Genomic DNA, 15,510 nt, shown 5'->3' with positions numbered 1-15,510 from the left:
GGTAGCTAAGAAGATCAAATACATTATATTATTCCATAATGTGAATGAAAAAATATGATGATTGCAATTGTTGTTTGAAAAGCATGAAGACACAAGAGAGAATAAGAAAAATAGGATTATATTATACCACCTGAAAAGGCATCGTAGGTGCGTGGATGTTTGAGTTCGTTAATGTTAGAATGTATACATAAAGGATGATACAATTATCTGCGTTACTACTTACTGATAAACGTGACATTGTTTAATGTTACAACTTAGTTGCCTACTCTTTCTATGCATACAGCTAGATTTTCGACTGTTTGTTGTTTAACGCCGAACTCAACAATATTTCAGCTGTATGGAATAATCGAGTCTGGACCAGACAATCCAGTGATTGACGCCATGAGCATCGATCCACGCAAATGGGATACGATGACATGCATCAACCACGTCAGCGAGCCTGACCACCCAATCCCGTTAGTCCCCTTTTACGGCAAGCATGGGTTGCAGAAGACCAGATCTAATCCGTAATCTTCACGGGACGATTTTCGACCGATTCTGTCAATACCATCTATCAATGTACAAACTGAGTCACCCCATGCCATGTTCAATAAACCAAGGTCAGAAATTGCCAGCATTGATTCGGACCTAAGTCGTTTTGTGTACATACCGAAGGAGAATCTGTTCATGTTGTGTCTAGTATAGCGTCTACTCTGTTTTATCTCCTCGGTATTTTGTGGCTGAAATTTTTACAATGATATGTGTTTGAAGCGAGTCATTAAGATTTCCCATTTCATATTTGATCTAAGTACACCTTGTCAGCAAAGTATTTGCTCTCTCAAATAGTCAAACAATATACTTCTTTGTTTTCAATTTTTTACTCATTTCAGAGTAACATTCTCACTTGTTTTCAAGTACAACGTCATTTGGCTGAAATGCCCTCAGACGGAAAGCATATAGTTTACTGTAGTTTCTTGACATACAGACAATGTCTTATATTAGCAAGAGCATGAATGTAAATGAATGCATTTGCCATTTTGTCTCAAACTTTGCAATACAGCTGCTCTTTCTAGGAATATAGTGCTCCACTTGAACAATATCTTTAATCCATCTTAAAAATACACCCAAGTTAAGGTCGTCACCGTATTTATAATAGTATCAGTACAACGCCTTTTGAATGGTAAATATTTTATAATGAGCGCATTTGAAGATATCTAGAGTGAAGTTCAAGTGTTTTAAACCCAACATTAGAAATGATCGATGTAAAATGTATAGTTAATGTTGTAAACTAGTCTTTGGTCGCGACAGTTCATATTTCAAATGCATTATTTGAATAATTGATTATAACGAATGCTATCACCCATAAACACTATGTAAATCGATACTGATTTTAAGTATCCTTTCAATTCATATATTCTAGTGGAAAAAGTAGCTGTGCTTCAGATAAAGTAGTGTGAATGTTATAATGCTAAACATAATTTTCGGTTATTCGTCTGATCAATGTTTTATCATAACACATTCTTTGACAAGACCCAGAAAACAGTACGGTACTCACTGAAGGAGATGTGGTGTAACAACTCAATTAACAATGTCAATATCGAGTGTGACTAATGTGTACATTGATAGAGGCGGGATAGCGGCGGAGCATTGACGACACCAGATGATTGAATACAGCCTGGCGGATATTGTTCCAAATATCAACCAGGATGGCTGGCTCTGGTCTTGCCTTAGACATCAACCCGTCTCGTCCCAGATGTATTCTCCTGGAGGAGTGGCATTGAGAAACAGCCGGCCATGCTGGTACAGTACTTGCTATGCTGCCTCAAAAGGTCTGCTACAGGCATTCCTACGGCAACATGACTTTAGGTCCCTGCACAAAGTGTAGAATATAATCTCGAACGATGTCCTCTCGGTCGCGTTCGCCATCAAAAATAAGTTGTGATCTCCCATCAGTTGCTGCCGCCATTTTACTTCCACCCACAAACTGCCGCCATTTTACTTCCACCCACAAACTGCCGCCATTTTACTTCCGCCCACAAACTGCCGCCATTTTACTTCCACCCACAAACTGCCGCCATTTTACTTCCACCCACAAACTGCCGCCATTTTACTTCCACCCACAAACTGCCGCCATTTTACTTCCACCCACAAACTGCCGCCATTTTACTTCCACCCACAAACTGCCGACGCGGAGTAATGCAGACGTAACTAAAACGTTCTACTGGATGGCTGTGGACCCTTGTCCAGATGAAACCAGGGCTTATCTGTGAACAATATACAATAAAAGTCTCGTCTTGTGAAGCACACTTGGACGTCGAGGCCGGGGATTGTGCTGCCTCAACTGGCTGCATACAGATCTGCCACTAACTGTTCTTAACTCAAAAACTGTCCTAGTTGATAATGTGGCAGTTTGGTATCAATTTCATAAATGCACCAACCGACTGTGGTTGTCTTGTTGACGTCACACGTGAACGACTGGCCCATAGCGAGTCACGAGTGTTGTTCTGCCATTGCGTAACCTATATTTATGGTTAAACAAAAGTGTTTTTTTTATGACCTGATCACCAAACAATCATTGTGTGCTGTTCACATTAACAAAAACACGTGCAGAAGCATTATGCTCACAACAAACATGCAAACATCCAAATAGTGCGTCGTGACTGAACATACACGTGCAAATTGTGAATTGCAGTTATAGAGTTGAGATGTCTTCACGAAAAGGCAAAATGAAGGAACTTGTCAAGACGGACATCTCTCCTGTGCAGCAGATCTACAATGCTGAACTCGGCCAAGCTGACGAAGACACAGCAGCCACCATGCCTTCCTTTACCAGTGTACAAGCCGCCTTGCACAGACATAGAGCCAAGTCGGTTCCGCCAGTTCCTGAATTCAGAGCCAACGTCAGCCTGGAAGATCCATGGACCAAGACAGAAGATGGCAGAGACTTCCTGTACGTAGATGACGGCGTAGATGACAGACTACTGGTGTTTGCAACCACTGAGATGTTGGAAATATTGAGTGAAGCTGACATCGTGTTTATGGATGGTACTTTCTTTGTTTGTCCTAGCTTGTGGTTGCAGGGGTACATTATTCATTGTCTGGTGGATGGTAAAATGTATCCTGTGGCATTTTCACTGCCCCAAAGACAAGACCAAGCAGACTTATTTAGATTTGTGATGGGTTATCTCTAAATAATTGCGGACATGGATACAAGTTCTAGGTGTTAACCCTAACCCTAATCCTAACCCTTTGTTCACAATGTTTTACTCACGTATTGAGGGCAGTAAATGCAAAAGGTACATCTTCATCCTCATTTAACATAGAAAGAATTATTTCACATAGCCGAACATTAAGTAACAGTTTCCTTTCCAGCTTGGTTTCACATTAATGGCTGGTCTATATAAAGACAAGGCATCTGTATGGAAGAGTGGCAGAGATACGGCTTGGTGAAAACATATGTGCGATTATGGTAATGACAATGAATGGTATGTTATTTGTTGTGTGCACACGCGTTTGCTGAAGTCTGTGATAATGTGAAGGAGCACCTGAAACCTTGTGACAACTGGGTAAGAGAATCAGTACCATTAAGGATATGGGTTAGCATCTACAGCCGAACACAGACTTGTGTTGACCCTTTTTGGTTGCGGCAAAACTACACTGTTCGATGGTATCCATGTCTGTAAGTGCTTAGTGGACATCTCGTGGACGACTGCTTCTCCTTGTCATGTGAGGGAGGTTGGCCAGAGGTCATCAATCGGAAAATGGAACTTTCCGAACTGTACTTTACATACGTACGTATATGTGCATGGGTAGGCAAACAGGTGCTTGCGAACAGGACATCAGACGCATCAACTCGCAGTACTCAGTAGTGCAGTACTCATGATCAGTTCCTCCCGTTAGTCCTGCGAGTCTCAGCGTGTTTGTGGTTCGGATCCCAGAAACGTCCTGATTTACTTGTCCTCGCCACATACCTGCCGGTTTCATCCAACTGGCATTAACCTGAGATCTGCATCACTTTGTCCCTTTCTTCTAACGTCAGCTGAGAAAAACTGTTCACCCCCTCTGACATGTATATTTGCGTTTCATGTTTCAGTTTTGATCTGGACCCTACTGTCCGCCAATCAGTGTGGTCACTGGTCATCGGTGGGACTATAGACTTCACAACGATGTTCGGTGTCAGCCAGGCCAGTGTCCAGTGCTACTGTGCACTGTCCACACTGCAGAAGGCCAAACTGTACGTTGCAATGGGACACAGCTGGTATCTGGTTGATAACATGGGGTGGGTATGTTTTAGGATGTGTGTATCTTTATCGCCAGTCACCATGCACTCGGCGATATAAAACAACAGACAGCATGTGACTTCATACCACTGTACAGTGGCTGAGCTCGGCGATATAAAACAACAGACAGCATGTGACTTCATACCACTGTACAGTGGCTGAGCTCGGCGATATAAAACAACAGACAGCATGTGACTTCATACCACTGTACAGTGGCTGAGCTGGGCGATATAAAACAACAGACAGCATGTGACTTCATACCACTGTACAGTGGCTGAGCTCGGCGATATAAAACAACAGACAGCATGTGACTTCATATCACTGTACAAAGGCTGAGCTCGGCGATATAAAACAACAGACAGCGTGTGACTTCATACCACTGTACAGTGGCTGAGCTCGGCGATATAAAACAACAGACAGCATGTGACTTCATACCACTGTACAAAGGCTGAGCTCGGCGATATGAAACAACAGACAGCATGTGACTTCATACCACTGTACAGTGGCTGAGCTCGGCGATATAAAACAACAGACAGCATGTGACTTCATACCACTGTACAGTGGCTGAGCTGGGCGATATAAAACAACAGACAGCATGTGACTTCATACCACTGTACAGTGGCTGAGCTCGGCGATATAAAACAACAGACAGCATGTGACTTCATACCACTGTACAGTGGCTGAGCTCGGCGATATAAAACAACAGACAGCATGTGACTTCATACCACTGTACAAAGGCTGAGCTCGGCGATATAAAACAACAGACAGCATGTGACTTCATACCACTGTACAGTGGCTGAGCTCGGCGATATAAAACAACAGACAGCATGTGACTTCATACCACTGTACAAAGGCTGAGCTCGGCGATATAAAACAACAGACAGCATGCGACTTCATACCACTGTACAGTGGCTGAGCTCGGCGATATAAAACAACAGACATCATGTGACTTCATACCACTGTACAGGGGCTGAGCTCAGCGATATAAAACAACAGACAGCGTGTGACATCATACCATTGTACAGTGGCTGAGCTCGGCGATATAAAACAACAGACAGCATGTGACTTCATACCACTGTACAGTGGCTGAGCTGGGCGATATAAAACAACAGACAGCATGTGACTTCATATCATTGTACAGGGGCTGAGCTCGGCGATATAAAACAACAGACAGCATGTGACTTCATATCACTGTACAGTGGCTGAGACTCGGCGATATAAAACAACAGACAGCATGTGACTTCATACCACTGTACAGTGGCTGAGCTCGGCGATATAAAACAACAGACAGCATGTGACTTCATACCACTGTACAGTGGCTGAGCTGGGCGATATAAAACAACAGACAGCATGTGACTTTATACCACTGTACAGGGGCTGAGCTCGGCGATATAAAACAACAGACAGCATGTGACTTCATACCACTGTACAGTGGCTGAGCTCGGCGATATAAAACAACAGACAGCATGTGACTTCATATCACTGTACAGTGGCTGAGCTCGGCGATATAAAACAACAGACAGCATGTGACTTCATACCACTGTACAAAGGCTGAGCTCGGCGATATAAAACAACAGACAGCGTGTGACTTCATATCACTGTACAGTGGCTGAGCTCAGCGATATAAAACAACAGACAGCATGTGACTTCATACCACTGTACAAAGGCTGAGCTCGGCGATATAAAACAACAGACAGCATGTGACTTCATACCACTGTACAGTGGCTGAGCTCGGCGATATAAAACAACAGACAGCATGTGACTTCATATCACTGTACAAAGGCTGAGCTCGGCGATATAAAACAACAGACAGCGTGTGACTTCATATCACTGTACAGTGGCTGAGCTCGGCGATATAAAACAACAGACAGCATGTGACTTCATATCACTGTACAAAGGCTGAGCTCGGCGATATAAAACAACAGACAGCGTGTGACTTCATACCACTGTACAGGGGCTGAGCTCGGCGATATAAAACAACAGACAGCATGTGACTTCATATCACTGTACAGTGGCTGAGCTCGGCGATATAAAACAACAGACAGCATGTGACTTCATATCACTGTACAGTGGCTGAGCTCGGCGATATAAAACAACAGACAGCATGTGACTTCATACCACTGTACAAAGGCTGAGCTCGGCGATATAAAACAACAGACAGCATGTGACTTCATATCACTGTACAAAAGCTGAGCTCGGCGATATAAAACAACAGACAGCATGTGACTTCATACCACTGTACAGTGGCTGAGACTCGGCGATATAAAACAACAGACAGCATGTGACTTCATACCACTGTACAGGGGCTGAGCTCGGCGATATAAAACAACAGACAGCATGTGACTTCATATCACTGTACAGTGGCTGAGACTCGGCGATATAAAACAACAGACAGCATGTGACTTCATACCACTGTACAGTGGCTGAGACTCGGCGATATAAAACAACAGACAGCATGTGACTTCATACCACTGTACAGTGGCTGAGCTGGGCGATATAAAACAACAGACAGCATGTGACTTCATACCACTGTACAGTGGCTGAGCTCGGCGATATAAAACAACAGACAGCATGTGACTTCATATCACTGTACAAAGGCTGAGCTCGGCGATATAAAACAACAGACAGCGTGTGACTTCATATCACTGTACAAAAGCTGAGCTCGGCGATATAAAACAACAGACAGCATGTGACTTCATATCACTGTACAGTGGCTGAGCTCGGCGATATAAAACAACAGACAGCATGTGACTTCATATCACTGTACAGTGGCTGAGCTCGGCGATATAAAACAACAGACAGCATGTGACTTCATACCACTGTACAGGGGCTGAGCTCGGCGATATAAAACAACAGACAGCATGTGACTTCATACCACTGTACAGTGGCTGAGCTCGGCGATATAAAACAACAGACAGCATGAGACATCATATCACTGTACAGTGGCTGAGCTCGGCGATATAAAACAACAGACAGCATGTGACTTCATACCACTGTACAGTGGCTGAGCTGGGCGATATAAAACAACAGACAGCATGTGACTTCATATCATTGTACAGTGGCTGAGCTCGGCGACATAAAACAACAGACAGCATGTGACTTCATATCACTGTACAGTGGCTGAGCTCGGCGATATAAAACAACAGACAGCATGAGACATCATACCACTGTACAGTGGCTGAGCTGGGCGATATAAAACAACAGACAGCGTGTGACTTCATACCACTGTACAGGGGCTGAGCTCGGCGACATAAAACAACAGACAGCGTGTGACTTCATATCACTGTACAAAGGCTGAGCCGCCCCTTTCACAGAAAGCTCTAGCCTGACCCGCGACCCCGACATACATTCATCGGTTTGTTAGTTGTAATGTAATATGTTTGTCCGTTGTGGTAATATCTTTGACCGCCGATTCAAAACCCTTTATTGCAGGACGGTGATGCTGAACGTAATAGGTATCTTCCTTCTTATGACTATCGTGTGTCTGGCAGGAGTCATAATGTTCGCCTATTACGCTAAACAAGGATGTGATCCACTGTCTGCGAATGACATCAGTAACTCAAACCAAGTAAGAATGAGCATTATTCATTGCGTGGAATAACTTACGAAATGTTTTATCTGTCTGAAAATAGAGCCATGTGTTTGACAATAGCACCATACAGAAAGAGTACAGGCACATTTTGGTGGTTGTTGGTTGGTTGGTTTGTTGTTTAACGCCGCACTCAGCAAAATCCCAGCTATATGACGACGGTCTGTAAATAATCGAGTCTGGACCAGACAATCCAGTGGTTGATATCATGAGCATCGATCTATGCAATTGATATACGATGACATGCATCAACCAAGTCAGCGAGCCTGACCACCCGATCCCGTTAGTCGACTTTTACGACAAGCATAGACGCCTTTTACGGCAAGCATGGGTTGCTGAAGACCTGTTCTACCCCAGAATCTTCACGGGTCCTGTATAGGGGGACACTGTACTGGGAGACAGCCGTGTGTTTCCTTTGTGCTGACTTCACTGCGTACCACAATAGAATATCTATGTTATTCCTGTTATTCCTGGACTAGCCAAGTGGTGCAAGAATTAAAGGCTGATTCTGATGTCCCCAAACGTGATGTGTTTGGAATAGTGCTGAAACGGTGTGAATCATACACACTCACTTACTCACTCACTCACTCACTCTTTTCATTCCAGCTGATACCCTACTTCGTGATGGAGGTGCTCGGATATCCCGGTCTCCCAGGATTGTTCATCTCATGTCTCTTTAGTGGAGCACTCAGGTAGGTACTGTTCTGATTGGCGGAGCACTCAGGGAGGAACTGTTCTGATTGGTGGAGCACTCAGGGAGGAACTGTTCTGATTGGTGGAGCACTCAGGTAGGAACTGTTCTGATTGGTGGAACAATCAGGTAGGAACTATTCAGTATAGTGGACACAGAGGAAGGAGTATTTGAGTATAGTTGAGTATAGTGGAGCACTCAGGTATGACCTGGTCAGTTCTGTGGAACAATTAGCTACGGGCCGATCGCTCCAGACGAGAACTTGAGGGTGCACGTTTCAGTTTAGTGGAGATAACAGATAGAGATTCCGTAAGGGAAAACTCCTATACACCTATCCAAGGGTGAATATGTTTCAGTTAAACCTGTCTGATGTGTAATTATAGCGAGTGTGACTTTTCAGTGGTTATGTCATGGTGTCTTCTAATATAGCCTTACCCACAAACATCACCATCTATAAATAAGCAATCGTACAACTTCTTACAGCACGATGTCCTCCTGTCTGAACGCCCTGGTCGCTATGTGCTGGGAGGGCTTCCTGAAGCCATTCCTCGGGGAAAGACTGAGCGAGGGACAGAAGACATTTGTCGTTAAACTATTGGGTGAGCCATTCTAAATTATTCAAATAATCATAAAAATAGAGGTAAGATGCTTTCACATCCATATGCAGAACATAAAAGAGAACAACCTCTGTCCAATAATCGGCGCTATGTTATTTTGGTGAAATGAAATGGGGATCGTGTGTTTTCAATGTAGAGCACGGTTACCCAAGAATAAAGCGCAGTAATAGTCAGTTAGCTTCATTACCTCGTGAAGATGGTCAAAAGCGGGCACTGTGTGTGTTTGTCGCATAAGGACGCATTCCACAATATGCAAGCTATATGACGGAGTCCTATAAGTAGACGAGTCACTAGACAATCCAGTGACTGATATCGCGAGCAACAATTAATTCCATCGGGTTTGGATGACAAACAATCAAGCAGGCCACATAGCCTGACTGTCCGATCCATTTGATCACACCTAACGACCAGCCTGGGTTCTAACCAGAATCCAAGCAGGGAAGAGGCTACTCATGAGGAGAGTGTGGTCAGGGTCTTGTTCTTTGCTGACTGCATGTCGTCGTCAACCGAAGTTATGGATCGTTGCTCATGTTTTGAGTCACCGGTTTGTCAAAATTCATTTTTTCAATCTTGACAACAAAACTAAACAATAATTTCACACTGCAGTTCTGTGTTTCGGTGGCGCTGGTATCGAGATGTCTCTTATGGCAATGAATTTGGCAGAAACAGTTTTACAGGTGAGATGACGCCTTTTATTAAATAGCGTTACTGGATCTTGATGAATGGATAATTTCGACATGTTGAAACGGAAACAACATTCGGTAATTTGCTTACAGAATTGTTATTGCGAACATAGTTTCAGCTGATGAGTTTTTCAAGATGTCTGGTGATCGAATTTTGTGATGACCCGTTTGTGATGTGTTATCTTTAAGGCATCCATGAGCTTCATTGGGACTGCTGCAGGACCTCTGCTGGGGATGCGTTATCTTTAAGGCATCCATGAGCTTTATTGGGACTGCTGCGGGACCTCTGCTGGGGATGTGTTATCTTTAAGGCATCCATGAGCTTCATTGGGGCTGCCTCGGGATCTCTGCTGGGGATGTGTTATCTTTAAGGCATCCATGAGCTTCATTGGGGCTGCCTCGGGACCTCTGCTGGGGATGTGTTATCTTTAAGGCATCCATGAGCTTCATTGGGGCTGCCTCGGGACCTCTGCTGGGGATGTGTTATCTTTAAGGCATCCATGAGCTTCATTGGGGCTGCCTCGGGATCTCTGCTGGGGATGTGTTACCTTTAAGGCATCCATGAGCTTCACTGGGGCTGCCTCGGGGCCTCTGCTGGGGATGTTTGCTCTCGGCGCCTTCTTCCCATGGGTCAACTGGATTGTAAGTTCAAAGTCAAATATAGCTGACACCTTCCGATGTAGTCGTTATCGATACTGTATGTGGTCCATTTCTTTTAAGGGATATGTCAAAATGCAGGTGTGTTTCAGGTGTGCATTTTACTCTCTCTTGCAAAGACATTTCAGTGCATAAGTTGTCATGGTTTCCAAATATCAGAGTGTTTTGTTACTTCATGGTCACTTACCTCAATTACAGATATACGTTTTGTAGTGTACATAGTTGCATCTACCATTTTTATTACAACCGGAGTGGAGGTGAACCCTAATTAGTGTGTCATGCCTAATGCCCGGGTTCAATGCTGCACATGGTTACATTGTGTGAATACCAATTCCAGAAACCCCCGCTGTGATAATGCTGGAATGTTTCTTTAAGCGGTAGAAATACATACTCACTCAATTATTCTTAGCCTGTATCAGGTCATATGTCTTGTAGGGAGCAGTGGTCGGCAGTATTCTAGGGTTTGCGTTTCCCTTGTGGATGAGCATAGGAGCCTACACGGTTGTGGGAGCCCCAACTGGCCTGAGTTCCCTACATACAACTGCAGCGTCCCCAACACCACCGACTCCATGACAACAACAATGTCCTCCATCATGACAACAGCTGGAGGAACTGTCGAGTAGTGAGTGGGTTAGTGTGTACACGTGTAGTGGTGTTAATGTCAGTGAGTGGGTTAGCGTGTACAAGTGTAGTGGAGTTAATGTCAGTTAGTGGGTTATTGTGTACACGTGTAGTGGTGTTACTGTCAGTGAGGGGGTTAGCGTGTTCACGTGTGGTTGTGTTAATGTCAGTGAGTGGATTAGCATGTACACGTGTAGTGGCAACAATTTCAGTGAGTGTGTTAGCGTGTACACGTGTAGTGATGTCAATGTCAGTTAGTGGGTTAGCGTGTACACGTGTAGTGATGTCAATGTCAGTTAGTAGGTTAGCGTGTACACGTGTAGTGGAGCTAATGTCAGTGAATGGGTTAGTCACTCCTTGGCCAGTAATAGTAAGTGCGTGAGTGAGTGAGTTTGAGTTAAGTATAACGGGTTTAACGGGAAAGTGTAGACGTATAATTATGAGCAAATGAGTTATGTTGCTGAGAAAGATTTTAACCCATGCTTATAGACTTTTCTTGGGGCCACCCATTACCCTTTACACTGAACGATCACTGGTATCTCCGCTCTGTTAGCAGGGTCCTCTCATCCTAGTCTCAACCAGCCCGCGAAGATCCGGGGAGGTTTAAGTCTTCAGCAACCCATGCTTGTCTCCCCGTGAAGATCCGGGGTAGATTAAGCATTCAGCAACCCATGCTTGCAGTAAAAGGCGACTATGCTTGTCGTAAAAGGCGACTAACGAGATCGGGTGGTCAGGCTCGCTGATTTGGTTGATGCATGTCATCGACCCTAATTGTGTGGATCGATGCTCATAATATTAAAGACTGGAATGCCTGGTCCAGATTCGATTATTTACAGACCGCCGCCATATAGCTGGAATGTTTTTGAGGGCGGCGTTAAACAACAAACAAACCAACCAAACCAAACCAAATCAATGGATCGATGCTCATGATATTAATCACTGGATTGTCTGGACCAGACTCGATTATTTAAAGACCGCCGTCATATAGTGGGATATTGCTGAGTGCGGCGTTAAACAACAAACCAACCAACCTAATATCTACTCTGTCATGTTTCAGTACTGGTATCTCCGCCCTGTACACAGTGTCCTCTCTACCTCATCTCTACTCTATCATGTTTCAGTACTGGTGTCTCCGCCCTCTACACAGTGTCCTCTCTACCTCATCTCTATCCATCATGTTTCAGTACTGGTGTCTCCGCCCTCAACACAGTGTCCTCCCTACCTCATCTCTACTCTATCATCTTTTAGTACTGGTGTCTCCGCCCTGTACACAGTGTCCTCTCTACCTCATCTCTACTCTATCATGTTTCAGTACTGGTGTCTCCGCTCTGTACACAGTGTCCTCTCTACCTCATCTCTACTCTATCATGTTTCAGTACTGGTGTCTCCGCTCTGTACAGAGTGTCCTCTCTACCTCATCTCTACTCTATCATGTTTCAGTACTGGTATCTCCGCTCTGTACACAGTGTCATATTTGTGGTACCCGGCTATTTTAACATAGACGGTGATCATTGTTGGTCTTATTGTAAGCGCTATAACAGGTCAGTTTCCATGTTTGTATTTGCAGGTACCTCCTTCCTGAGTTCAGGTCTTCGATCTGTCTCACTATGGTTATAAAACATACGGGGACGTCAACTTATTGTTTTAAGGCGACTTCCTTTCTTAGAATAACCTTTGAGCAGGAACTTTCTGTTCTCCGGACGGACGCTATTCCACTAGATCACGGAGACGGTCAGTTTGCATTTAAACACAGTCAATACATTACAATGCTACTTTAAGGAAATGCTGTAAAAATTAACAAGAAATGATTATAAGTGAGAACGAACCTGCAATGTGTGACGTTGGCAAATCACGATGCTTTCCAGAATCCCTGTTAAAAGTACATGTATGACAGCAAGTGATATATTACGTCCGTTTCCGTAGGTTCATAGCAGTGCGTTGGAAACATAACATTGTTGATAAATATTGGTTCAGATGTTTCTTTAGCTTCAGGAAAAGGGAAAAAAAACTCTTCATCGGTCTTTACTGAGAATGTAAGACCGTGGATTCGGGATATTGAGTGGGGACCTCGGTATTCACAGTCAAGACCTCGGAGTTGGTTTATATATCGTTGTAAGTGGAAAGCCCTCTGTCTGGAGAGCTGAAGGTCAGTGGTTTGATCGTCCTGGCCGCGTCACACCACGAGGAGTTGTTACCCTGCATGGTGCACAGAGTCAAGGACATAAAACAAAGACTGGTGGGTTCGGAGTCAGTATAATGTGTCTTAAATGGCAGCATGGATGTGCGAGCATTGATAACGGCATACGTTGGGACAATCACAATCACTTGTCCTCTGTCAAAGCGGCGTTAAACCCAAATCACTTGTTTAGTTTGTATATTTGTTGTCGTTTAACGCCGCAGTAATTTATATTGGAAATCGATAACATGCATCATCCATGTCAGCGAGCCTGACCACCCAATCCCGTCAGTCGCCGCTTATGACAAACATAGTCACATCTCACGACAAAAAGAATGGGTTGCTGAAGACCTATTCTTACCCGAGTCCTCACTCACTTGTCCTTGCACTTACACTTACCCTTAAGATGTCACTTTCAATTTCACATTCATTTACCCTTAAACTAACATGACTGACATTTTGTTAAGCAATTGTCGATTTCACCAAGATCCATTCACTCGTTACCTGTTCCCGCAGGTATGCATCGACTGGGTGATGTGGAGACAAAGTATCAGGTACCTTTCTTCGACCGACTCTTCTGCTGCTTTCCCGCTCTGATCAGAAGGTTTCTCCGCTGTAACCAGGAGTTCAGAGACCCGGAGGTAGGTATCTCCGCTGTAACCAGGAGTCAGAAACCCAGTGGTTGGTTTCAGCCTGTGAACTGCCGGTTGCTTTGTGGTAGGATGCACCTCAACTTTGGAGAGCTAAGGTGGACTTGAGTTAAGGCTGCTAAGGTTGCCTTGTGGAAAGGTGCACCTCGACTTTGGAGAGCTAAGGTGGACTTGAACTCAGGCTGCTGGAGTTGCCTTGTGGAAGGGTGCACCTCAACCTTGGAGAGCTAAGGTGGACTTGAACTAAGGCTGCTGAAGTTGCCTTTTGGAAGGGTGCACCTCAACTTTAGAGAGCTAAGGTGGACTTGAGCTAAGGCTGCTGAGGTTACCTTGTGGAAGGGTGCACCTCAACCTTGGAGAGCTAAGGTGGACTTGAACTAAGTCTAATGAAGTTGCCTTGTGGAAAGGTGCACCTCAACTTTGGAGAGCTAAGGTGGACTTGAACTAAGTCTAATGAAGTTGCCTTGTGGAAAGGTGCACCTCAACTTTGGAGAGCTAAGGTGGACTTGAGCTAAGGCTGCTCAGGTTGCCTTGTGGAAGGGTGCACCTCAACCTTGGAGAGCTTATGTGGACTTGTGTTAGGGCTGCTGAAGTTGCTTCGTTTTGAGGTAGTTTTGTTGAAGGTCGTTTTGAGCGAAAGGTTATTTTGCGAAACGGGTGTAGTGAAGCATTTCTGCTTTGGCTACATTGAGCGAATGTTGCCTGATGAAACACGTCCAGATACTCAATGTTGTTTTACCAACAGGAACAGGGTCGAGTTCAGTCGTAACAGTCAGTAATAGTTTGTGACTGTGGGTCGTAATCATTCGAAACAAAACCATTCACTTTCTCAATGTGTTATTTTGTTCCTATCAGGAAATAACATCTGAAAGGGATGGGGAGATTGTGGTGCAAGCGTCGGGTGATATTGTCAGCAGTTCCAGCAAGGAGAAGTTACCCCTGAACGGGATCGACGAGCCATATGTCTGTGTATGTAAAGAGAACAACGAAATCAAAACCGGATTTAACCGGATTTAACAATCCAGCTATCGATGTCTTAAACGACCACAAACAGTAAAACGGTGCATAGTTCTAAACCTTCCTTTCCAAGAGTCTTAATGTTATAAAATCGTTCAACGTTTCTCCATGTAAAGTTTAGTTAATGGCATAATGTTTTGTAGAAAGGAATACACTGTGGTTAAATTAAATACATTAATATCTTAAAGTTGAAGTTGCCATTGAAGTGTTCACCTTTACATGACAGCTACTTGCAAAAATGTTAATGTCACAGGATCCTGGTCAGATACGTTTTACTATCATACTGTTATAAAATGTTAAGGACCACCCAGGGTCAGATTTACCTTGGTACTATTAAAGAATCGGGTAGTCCCTAACTTGTTTAGTGGTATACATAAGAGAAAATAGTTTTTTTTATAGAACAATATATATTGTGGCTAAATTCACTTTTATCTCAATGTTGAAGTTGACATTGAAGCGTTCATTTAAACATAAGTGTACTTGTCCCTTGTCAGTTACGTTTTAGTATTTTACAAACTGAACTATTATGAACATTTTCATTCATTCATTG

General features: G+C 43.9%; 1 pseudogene; it reads left to right on the top strand.

Moving 5' to 3' along the window:
* The first annotated feature begins 4,046 nt into the window (after window positions 1-4,046).
* Window positions 4,047-15,000, top strand: LOC139460412 (sodium-coupled monocarboxylate transporter 1-like; annotated as a pseudogene).
* The last annotated feature ends 510 nt before the right edge of the window (window positions 15,001-15,510 follow it).

The sequence above is a fragment of the Haliotis cracherodii genome, unplaced genomic scaffold (assembly GCF_022045235.1).
Source record: "Haliotis cracherodii isolate W230 unplaced genomic scaffold, xgHalCrac1.p SCAF_14, whole genome shotgun sequence".
NCBI classification, from domain to species: Eukaryota; Metazoa; Mollusca; class Gastropoda; order Lepetellida; family Haliotidae; genus Haliotis; species Haliotis cracherodii.
The sequence above is the reverse complement of the archived record's forward strand: the minus strand, read 5'-3'. Positions and strand labels throughout refer to the sequence as shown.